The sequence below is a fragment of the Mustela putorius genome, unplaced genomic scaffold, assembly GCF_011764305.1.
Source record: "Mustela putorius furo isolate JIRA1106 unplaced genomic scaffold, ASM1176430v1.1 tig00000098_pilon_pilon_pilon, whole genome shotgun sequence".
Classification (NCBI taxonomy): Eukaryota; Metazoa; Chordata; class Mammalia; order Carnivora; family Mustelidae; genus Mustela; species Mustela putorius.
This window is the reverse complement of record NW_025421282.1, coordinates 2,179-12,902: the sequence shown is the minus strand read 5'-3', so window position 1 is coordinate 12,902 and position 10,724 is coordinate 2,179. Positions and strand designations below refer to the sequence as shown.

At 49.5% G+C, this 10,724-nt stretch overlaps 4 pseudogenes; all 4 read left to right on the top strand.

Moving 5' to 3' along the window:
* The first annotated feature begins 301 nt into the window (after positions 1-301).
* LOC123394524 lies at positions 302-1,136 on the top strand (annotated as a pseudogene).
* A 1,304-nt stretch (positions 1,137-2,440) lies between these two features.
* On the top strand, positions 2,441-3,868 carry LOC123394523 (annotated as a pseudogene).
* A 1,503-nt stretch (positions 3,869-5,371) lies between these two features.
* On the top strand, positions 5,372-6,538 carry LOC123394521 (annotated as a pseudogene).
* A 2,036-nt stretch (positions 6,539-8,574) lies between these two features.
* Positions 8,575-9,429, top strand: LOC123394522 (annotated as a pseudogene).
* Positions 9,430-10,724: the final 1,295 nt, after the last annotated feature.

Here is a 10,724-nt window from a genome sequence, read left to right as displayed (position 1 = left end):
TCCTTAGGGTCTGCCACAAACCCTGAGCTAAAGGGTGTGCCCCCGGTGACGTCTTCCTTTCCAGCATCTTTGAATTCTCCCTCCTTCATGACCTTGTTCCTTCCATGCACAGCCCTCTGCTCAGCCCCCCCCCCATGCCAGAAATATGGGTGATGGCCTCTCAAAGCTAAACATACTCTTACCCGTACGACATGGCAATCCTGCTCCTTGGTATGTATCGATGACCCAAATGAGTTGAAAACTGAGGTCTGCACAGAAACCTACACGCAGACGTTCACGGCCCTTCACTCATAATGGCTTGAACCTGGAGGCAATCCAGAAGTCCCGCAGGAGGAGAATGGATACAGAGAGTGGGGTACATCCAGGCCATGAACTAAATGGTTTTCGGGGCTTTGGAAAGAGATGAGCGAGCTATGGAGCTATGGGGAGCTGTGGGGAGCCAGGCAGGGAAACTTCCGTGTGTATTCCTGACTGAGAGAAGCCAATCAGAAGAGGTGCACCTACCTCACGGTTCCAACTCAATGTGACATGCTGAAGGAGGCCAGACTGTGGAGAGGGTCATGAGATCAGTCGGCTGGAGAGCAGAATATGAACTGTAGCAGACAGCGTCATAGACGGGCAGGTGTGTGGAGAGGGTTTCTCCCCCTCTTTGACCAGGTTTTGCTCCAAAGGAGTGCAGCCAAAATTGTAACCATAGGAGGCAGTGGGCTCCCCGAAAAATCTCAAGGAAAAGAACTGTAAGCAACAGGAATAGCTATTGGTCAGGCTCTAAAGGAAAGGGTGGAGAGATTCAACCAGTTGGCCTGAAAGTTGGCGATAAATGTCTTCTCCCAGAATATGGAGGCCTCGGGGTAGTTCTAGATGATGTGGACTATTTTCTTACTTAGAGACCGTGACATTCTGAGAAAATATATAGACTGTAATAAATCATTATTGCAATGGCATCCCGTGAAACTACTGAGTCCACTGAAGTTGTGAAATCTTGCCTCGTGTTAGTAATTTCCATGTCTGTCTTTCATAATAAGCCAATGATATTCAAACTAGTGATAAGGAAGGTAAGAAGTCAGGCAGGCAGGCAGGCAGGGAAAAAGGGAAAACAAAGATCTGTCGGCTGCCATGGGTTTTGGCAGGGGTGGAGGGTGCCTGTTGGGGGGCGGGGGGAAGGTGCGGGTGGGTAGGTGGGTGGGTAGGGTGACTAGGCAGAGAACAGAGGATTTTTAAGGCGGTGGAACTATTCAGAGTGCTACGATGGTGGTAAGATACTTTTGTCGAAACCCAGAGAAAGGGGGCGCCTGGGTGTCTCAGTGAGTCAAGTCTCTGCCTTTGGCTCTGGTCATGATCTCCGGGTCCTGGGATCGAGCCCCGTATTGGGCTCTCTGCTTGGCGGGGAGTCTGCTCCCTGCCCCCCCCCCCACTTATGATCTGTGTGTCTGTCTGTCTCTCTCTCTGTCAAATAAATAAATAAAGTCGTTATAAAAAGGAAAACAAAACCCCAGAGAATGGATAACGCCAAGAGTGGACTCTCGTGTAAACTCTGGACCCTGAGTGGCTGATGATGATGTCACAATGTGGATGAGCAGGTGTCCTGTAGGTACTGGCCGTATTCTCCAGTGAATTTGGCTGTGAACCCAAAATCGATCAAAATAAGTAAGTACGTAAGTACGTAAATAAATAAATAATTAGAAACAAAGCCCCATTAAACGCGCGCGCGCGCGCGCACACACACACACACACACACACACACACACGCACACACAGGATCCCAGGTGCCCGAGATCATGACCTGAGCCTATGGCAGACCCTTAACGCCTGAGCCACCCAGGTGCCCCTGGGTTACTGTTTCTTAAGCGCTTCACATTCCAAAGAACCTGTGTGCCAAAGCGGTATGGGAGCGGGGGCGGCGGCACACAGGAGACCCGTTCTCTCCCCCTAAGCTACAAAAAGCTCAGGGTCCCCTGGTTGGTTCTCCATAGAGCGCACTGATTCTTAGATCTGAGTCCTGAGTTCCAGCCCCACCCCGGTAGTAGAGATCACTTCCACAAGGACCAAAATAGCAATGAAGAGCTCGATAAACACCCCGCATGGCCTCTGCCGCTCTGCCCTACTTGGGCTCTCTTTCTCGCTGTCAAATGCAGAAGTAAAATCTTTAAAATGAAAGAAAGAAAGAAAGAGAGAGAGAGAGAGACATCCTTTTTTCTTTCTTTCTTTCTTTGAGAGAGAGAAGAGAGGGGGACACACAAACACACACACACGTGTGTATATATGTATGTGTGTATACACACATGTACGCACACATATATTCTGCGCGCGTGCAGAAGCAGGGGGGGGGAAGGGCAGGCAGAGGGAGAGGGAGAAGCAGGCTCCCCGCTGAACAAGAAGCCTGATGTGGGACTTGATCCCAGGAACGTGGGATCATGACCTGAGCCAAAGGCAGACGCTTAACCTTAAGGGACTAAGCCGCCCAGGTACCCTGTGAGTGACATTCTTAATCCTCAAGGACGGGAAGTTGAGAATGGAAAGGAGAACTCTGGACAAACTGATCTTGTTTGTTTGTTTGTTTGTTTGCTTCTTTCTTTCTTTCTTTCAGATCTGTATGTTCCTTTAGCCTCCCCACGTAGGTTAGTTACTCTTCCACAATCGCCTCTTCTTGTTCAACTCAATATACCAGCAACTAGGATTTGCTCCTTCTCAGGGTCTTGCTTTCCTTGGGAGGGCTTTGTCATGTGACACTTTCAGGGAACAAATTTGTAGGCTCCTTTTCCTGTTACTCTGTCTCATGTCAATGTCATCCTTAGGGTCTGCCACAAACCCTGAGCTAAAGGGTGTGCCCCGGTGACGTCTTCCTTTCCAGCATCTTTGAATTCTCCCTCCTTCATGACCTTGTTCCTTCCATGCACAGCCCTCTGCTCAGCCCCCCCCCCCATGCCAGAAATATGGGTGATGGCCTCTCAAAGCTAAACATACTCTTACCCGTACGACATGGCAATCCTGCTCCTTGGTATGTATCGATGACCCAAATGAGTTGAAAACTGAGGTCTGCACAGAAACCTACACGCAGACGTTCACGGCCCCTTCACTCATAATGGCTTGAACCTGGAGGCAATCCAGAAGTCCCGCAGGAGGAGAATGGATACAGAGAGTGGGGTACATCCAGGCCATGAACTAAATGGTTTTCGGGGCTTTGGAAAGAGATGAGCGAGCTATGGAGCTATGGGGAGCTGTGGGGAGCCAGGCAGGGAAACTTCCGTGTGTATTCCTGACTGAGAGAAGCCAATCAGAAGAGGTGCACCTACCTCACGGTTCCAACTCAATGTGACATGCTGAAGGAGGCCAGACTGTGGAGAGGGTCATGAGATCAGTCGGCTGGAGAGCAGAATATGAACTGTAGCAGACAGCGTCATAGACGGGCAGGTGTGTGGAGAGGGTTTCTCCCCCTCTTTGACCAGGTTTTGCTCCAAAGGAGTGCAGCCAAAATTGTAACCATAGGAGGCAGTGGGCTCCCCGAAAAATCTCAAGGAAAAGAACTGTAAGCAACAGGAATAGCTATTGGTCAGGCTCTAAAGGAAAGGGTGGAGAGATTCAACCAGTTGGCCTGAAAGTTGGCGATAAATGTCTTCTCCCAGAATATGGAGGCCTCGGGGTAGTTCTAGATGATGTGGACTATTTTCTTACTTAGAGACCGTGACATTCTGAGAAAATATATAGACTGTAATAAATCATTATTGCAATGGCATCCCGTGAAACTACTGAGTCCACTGAAGTTGTGAAATCTTGCCTCGTGTTAGTAATTTCCATGTCTGTCTTTCATAATAAGCCAATGATATTCAAACTAGTGATAAGGAAGGTAAGAAGTCAGGCAGGCAGGCAGGCAGGGAAAAAGGGAAACACAAGATCTGTCGGCTGCCATGGGTTTTGGCAGGGGTGGAGGGTGCCTGTTGGGGGGCGGGGGGAAGGTGGTGCGGGTGGGTAGGTGGGTGGGTAGGGTGACTAGGCAGAGAACAGAGGATTTTTAAGGCGGTGGAACTATTCAGAGTGCTACGATGGTGGTAAGATACTTTTGTCGAAACCCAGAGAAAGGGGGCGCCTGGGTGTCTCAGTGAGTCAAGTCTCTGCCTTTGGCTCTGGTCATGATCTCCGGGTCCTGGGATCGAGCCCCGTATTGGGCTCTCTGCTTGGCGGGGAGTCTGCTCCCTGCCCCCCCCCCCCACTTATGATCTGTGTGTCTGTCTGTCTCTCTCTCTGTCAAATAAATAAATAAAGTCGTTATAAAAAGGAAAACAAAACCCCAGAGAATGGATAACGCCAAGAGTGGACTCTCGTGTAAACTCTGGACCCTGAGTGGCTGATGATGATGTCACAATGTGGATGAGCAGGTGTCCTGTAGGTACTGGCCGTATTCTCCAGTGAATTTGGCTGTGAACCCAAAATCGATCAAAATAAGTAAGTACGTAAGTACGTAAATAAATAAATAATTAGAAACAAAGCCCCATTAAACGCGCGCGCGCGCGCGCGCACACACACACACACACACACACACACACACGCACACACAGGATCCCAGGTGCCCGAGATCATGACCTGAGCCTATGGCAGACCCTTAACGCCTGAGCCACCCAGGTGCCCCTGGGTTACTGTTTCTTAAGCGCTTCACATTCCAAAGAACCTGTGTGCCAAAGCGGTATGGGAGCGGGGGCGGCGGCACACAGGAGACCCGTTCTCTCCCTAAGCTACAAAAAGCTCAGGGTCCCCTGGTTGGTTCTCCATAGAGCGCACTGATTCTTAGATCTGAGTCCTGAGTTCCAGCCCCACCCCGGTAGTAGAGATCACTTCCACAAGGACCAAAATAGCAATGAAGAGCTCGATAAACACCCCGCATGGCCTCTGCCGCTCTGCCTACTTGGGCTCTCTTTCTCGCTGTCAAATGCAGAAGTAAAATCTTTAAAATGAAAGAAAGAAAGAAAGAGAGAGAGAGAGAGACATCCTTTTTTCTTTCTTTCTTTCTTTGAGAGAGAGAAGAGAGGGGGACACACAAACACACACACACGTGTGTATATATGTATGTGTGTATACACACATGTACGCACACATATATTCTGCGCGCGTGCAGAAGCAGGGGGGAAGGGCAGGCAGAGGGAGAGGGAGAAGCAGGCTCCCCGCTGAACAAGAAGCCTGATGTGGGACTTGATCCCAGGAACGTGGGATCATGACCTGAGCCAAAGGCAGACGCTTAACCTTAAGGGACTAAGCCGCCCAGGTACCCTGTGAGTGACATTCTTAATCCTCAAGGACGGGAAGTTGAGAATGGAAAGGAGAACTCTGGACAAACTGATCTTGTTTGTTTGTTTGTTTGTTTTTGCTTCTTTCTTTCTTTCTTTCTTTCAGATCTGTATGTTCCTTTAGCCTCCCCACGTAGGTTAGTTACTCTTCCACAATCGCCTCTTCTTGTTCAACTCAATATACCAGCAACTAGGATTTGCTCCTTCTCAGGGTCTTGCTTTCCTTGGGAGGGCTTTGTCATGTGACACTTTCAGGGAACAAATTTGTAGGCTCCTTTTCCTGTTACTCTGTCTCATGTCAATGTCATCCTTAGGGTCTGCCACAAACCCTGAGCTAAAGGGTGTGCCCCGGTGACGTCTTCCTTTCCAGCATCTTTGAATTCTCCCTCCTTCATGACCTTGTTCCTTCCATGCACAGCCCTCTGCTCAGCCCCCCCCCCCATGCCAGAAATATGGGTGATGGCCTCTCAAAGCTAAACATACTCTTACCCGTACGACATGGCAATCCTGCTCCTTGGTATGTATCGATGACCCAAATGAGTTGAAAACTGAGGTCTGCACAGAAACCTACACGCAGACGTTCACGGCCCCTTCACTCATAATGGCTTGAACCTGGAGGCAATCCAGAAGTCCCGCAGGAGGAGAATGGATACAGAGAGTGGGGTACATCCAGGCCATGAACTAAATGGTTTTCGGGGCTTTGGAAAGAGATGAGCGAGCTATGGAGCTATGGGGAGCTGTGGGGAGCCAGGCAGGGAAACTTCCGTGTGTATTCCTGACTGAGAGAAGCCAATCAGAAGAGGTGCACCTACCTCACGGTTCCAACTCAATGTGACATGCTGAAGGAGGCCAGACTGTGGAGAGGGTCATGAGATCAGTCGGCTGGAGAGCAGAATATGAACTGTAGCAGACAGCGTCATAGACGGGCAGGTGTGTGGAGAGGGTTTCTCCCCCTCTTTGACCAGGTTTTGCTCCAAAGGAGTGCAGCCAAAATTGTAACCATAGGAGGCAGTGGGCTCCCCGAAAAATCTCAAGGAAAAGAACTGTAAGCAACAGGAATAGCTATTGGTCAGGCTCTAAAGGAAAGGGTGGAGAGATTCAACCAGTTGGCCTGAAAGTTGGCGATAAATGTCTTCTCCCAGAATATGGAGGCCTCGGGGTAGTTCTAGATGATGTGGACTATTTTCTTACTTAGAGACCGTGACATTCTGAGAAAATATATAGACTGTAATAAATCATTATTGCAATGGCATCCCCCGTGAAACTACTGAGTCCACTGAAGTTGTGAAATCTTGCCTCGTGTTAGTAATTTCCATGTCTGTCTTTCATAATAAGCCAATGATATTCAAACTAGTGATAAGGAAGGTAAGAAGTCAGGCAGGCAGGCAGGGGAAAAAGGGAAAACAAAGATCTGTCGGCTGCCATGGGTTTTTGGCAGGGGTGGAGGGTGCCTGTTGGGGGGCGGGGGGAAGGTGCGGGTGGGTAGGTGGGTGGGTAGGGTGACTAGGCAGAGAACAGAGGATTTTTAAGGCGGTGGAACTATTCAGAGTGCTACGATGGTGGTAAGATACTTTTGTCGAAACCCAGAGAAAGGGGGCGCCTGGGTGTCTCAGTGAGTCAAGTCTCTGCCTTTGGCTCTGGTCATGATCTCCGGGTCCTGGGATCGAGCCCCGTATTGGGCTCTCTGCTTGGCGGGGAGTCTGCTCCCTGCCCCCCCCCACTTATGATCTGTGTGTCTGTCTGTCTCTCTCTCTGTCAAATAAATAAATAAAGTCGTTATAAAAAGGAAAACAAAACCCCAGAGAATGGATAACGCCAAGAGTGGACTCTCGTGTAAACTCTGGACCCTGAGTGGCTGATGATGATGTCACAATGTGGATGAGCAGGTGTCCTGTAGGTACTGGCCGTATTCTCCAGTGAATTTGGCTGTGAACCCAAAATCGATCAAAATAAGTAAGTACGTAAGTACGTAAATAAATAAATAAATAGAAACAAAGCCCCATTAAACGCGCGCGCGCGCGCGCGCGCACACACACACACACACACACACACACACACGCACACACAGGATCCCAGGTGCCCGAGATCATGACCTGAGCCTATGGCAGACCCTTAACGCCTGAGCCACCCAGGTGCCCCTGGGTTACTGTTTCTTAAGCGCTTCACATTCCAAAGAACCTGTGTGCCAAAGCGGTATGGGAGCGGGGGCGGCGGCACACAGGAGACCCGTTCTCTCCCTAAGCTACAAAAAGCTCAGGGTCCCCTGGTTGGTTCTCCATAGAGCGCACTGATTCTTAGATCTGAGTCCTGAGTTCCAGCCCCACCCCGGTAGTAGAGATCACTTCCACAAGGACCAAAATAGCAATGAAGAGCTCGATAAACACCCCGCATGGCCTCTGCCGCTCTGCCTACTTGGGCTCTCTTTCTCGCTGTCAAATGCAGAAGTAAAATCTTTAAAATGAAAGAAAGAAAGAAAGAGAGAGAGAGAGAGACATCCTTTTTTCTTTCTTTCTTTCTTTGAGAGAGAGAAGAGAGGGGGACACACAAACACACACACACGTGTGTATATATGTATGTGTGTATACACACATGTACGCACACATATATTCTGCGCGCGCGTGCAGAAGCAGGGGGGAAGGGCAGGCAGAGGGAGAGGGAGAAGCAGGCTCCCCGCTGAACAAGAAGCCTGATGTGGGACTTGATCCCAGGAACGTGGGATCATGACCTGAGCCAAAGGCAGACGCTTAACCTTAAGGGACTAAGCCGCCCAGGTACCCTGTGAGTGACATTCTTAATCCTCAAGGACGGGAAGTTGAGAATGGAAAGGAGAACTCTGGACAAACTGATCTTGTTTGTTTGTTTGTTTGTTTGCTTCTTTCTTTCTTTCTTTCTTTCAGATCTGTATGTTCCTTTAGCCTCCCCACGTAGGTTAGTTACTCTTCCACAATCGCCTCTTCTTGTTCAACTCAATATACCAGCAACTAGGATTTGCTCCTTCTCAGGGTCTTGCTTTCCTTGGGAGGGCTTTGTCATGTGACACTTTCAGGGAACAAATTTGTAGGCTCCTTTTCCTGTTACTCTGTCTCATGTCAATGTCATCCTTAGGGTCTGCCACAAACCCTGAGCTAAAGGGTGTGCCCCGGTGACGTCTTCCTTTCCAGCATCTTTGAATTCTCCCTCCTTCATGACCTTGTTCCTTCCATGCACAGCCCTCTGCTCAGCCCCCCCCCCATGCCAGAAATATGGGTGATGGCCTCTCAAAGCTAAACATACTCTTACCCGTACGACATGGCAATCCTGCTCCTTGGTATGTATCGATGACCCAAATGAGTTGAAAACTGAGGTCTGCACAGAAACCTACACGCAGACGTTCACGGCCCCTTCACTCATAATGGCTTGAACCTGGAGGCAATCCAGAAGTCCCGCAGGAGGAGAATGGATACAGAGAGTGGGGTACATCCAGGCCATGAACTAAATGGTTTTCGGGGCTTTGGAAAGAGATGAGCGAGCTATGGAGCTATGGGGAGCTGTGGGGAGCCAGGCAGGGAAACTTCCGTGTGTATTCCTGACTGAGAGAAGCCAATCAGAAGAGGTGCACCTACCTCACGGTTCCAACTCAATGTGACATGCTGAAGGAGGCCAGACTGTGGAGAGGGTCATGAGATCAGTCGGCTGGAGAGCAGAATATGAACTGTAGCAGACAGCGTCATAGACGGGCAGGTGTGTGGAGAGGGTTTCTCCCCCTCTTTGACCAGGTTTTGCTCCAAAGGAGTGCAGCCAAAATTGTAACCATAGGAGGCAGTGGGCTCCCCGAAAAATCTCAAGGAAAAGAACTGTAAGCAACAGGAATAGCTATTGGTCAGGCTCTAAAGGAAAGGGTGGAGAGATTCAACCAGTTGGCCTGAAAGTTGGCGATAAATGTCTTCTCCCAGAATATGGAGGCCTCGGGGTAGTTCTAGATGATGTGGACTATTTTCTTACTTAGAGACCGTGACATTCTGAGAAAATATATAGACTGTAATAAATCATTATTGCAATGGCATCCCGTGAAACTACTGAGTCCACTGAAGTTGTGAAATCTTGCCTCGTGTTAGTAATTTCCATGTCTGTCTTTCATAATAAGCCAATGATATTCAAACTAGTGATAAGGAAGGTAAGAAGTCAGGCAGGCAGGCAGGGAAAAAGGGAAAACAAAGATCTGTCGGCTGCCATGGGTTTTGGCAGGGGTGGAGGGTGCCTGTTGGGGGGGCGGGGGGAAGGTGCGGGTGGGTGGGTAGGTGGGTGGGTAGGGTGACTAGGCAGAGAACAGAGGATTTTTAAGGCGGTGGAACTATTCAGAGTGCTACGATGGTGGTAAGATACTTTTGTCGAAACCCAGAGAAAGGGGGCGCCTGGGTGTCTCAGTGAGTCAAGTCTCTGCCTTTGGCTCTGGTCATGATCTCCGGGTCCTGGGATCGAGCCCCGTATTGGGCTCTCTGCTTGGCGGGGAGTCTGCTCCCTGCCCCCCCCCCACTTATGATCTGTGTGTCTGTCTGTCTCTCTCTCTGTCAAATAAATAAATAAAGTCGTTATAAAAAGGAAAACAAAACCCCAGAGAATGGATAACGCCAAGAGTGGACTCTCGTGTAAACTCTGGACCCTGAGTGGCTGATGATGATGTCACAATGTGGATGAGCAGGTGTCCTGTAGGTACTGGCCGTATTCTCCAGTGAATTTGGCTGTGAACCCAAAATCGATCAAAATAAGTAAGTACGTAAGTACGTAAATAAATAAATAATTAGAAACAAAGCCCCATTAAACGCGCGCGCGCGCGCGCGCGCACACACACACACACACACACACACACACGCACACACAGGATCCCACACACAGGATCCCGAGATCATGACCTGAGCCTATGGCAGACCCTTAACGCCTGAGCCACCCAGGTGCCCCTGGGTTACTGTTTCTTAAGCGCTTCACATTCCAAAGAACCTGTGTGCCAAAGCGGTATGGGAGCGGGGGGGTTTTGCGGCGGCACACAGGAGACCCGTTCTCTCCCTAAGCTACAAAAAGCTCAGGGTCCCCTGGTTGGTTCTCCATAGAGCGCACTGATTCTTAGATCTGAGTCCTGAGTTCCAGCCCCACCCCGGGTAGTAGAGATCACTTCCACAAGGACCAAAATAGCAATGAAGAGCTCGATAAACACCCCGCATGGCCTCTGCCGCTCTGCCTACTTGGGCTCTCTTTCTCGCTGTCAAATGCAGAAGTAAAATCTTTAAAATGAAAGAAAGAAAGAAAGAGAGAGAGAGAGAGAGTACCCTTTTTTTTTTTCTTTCTTTCTTTCTTTGAGAGAGAGAAGAGAGGGGGACACACAAAACACACACACACGTGTGTATATATGTATGTGTGTATACACACATGTACGCACACATATATTCTGCGCGCGTGCAGAAGCAGGGGGGAAGG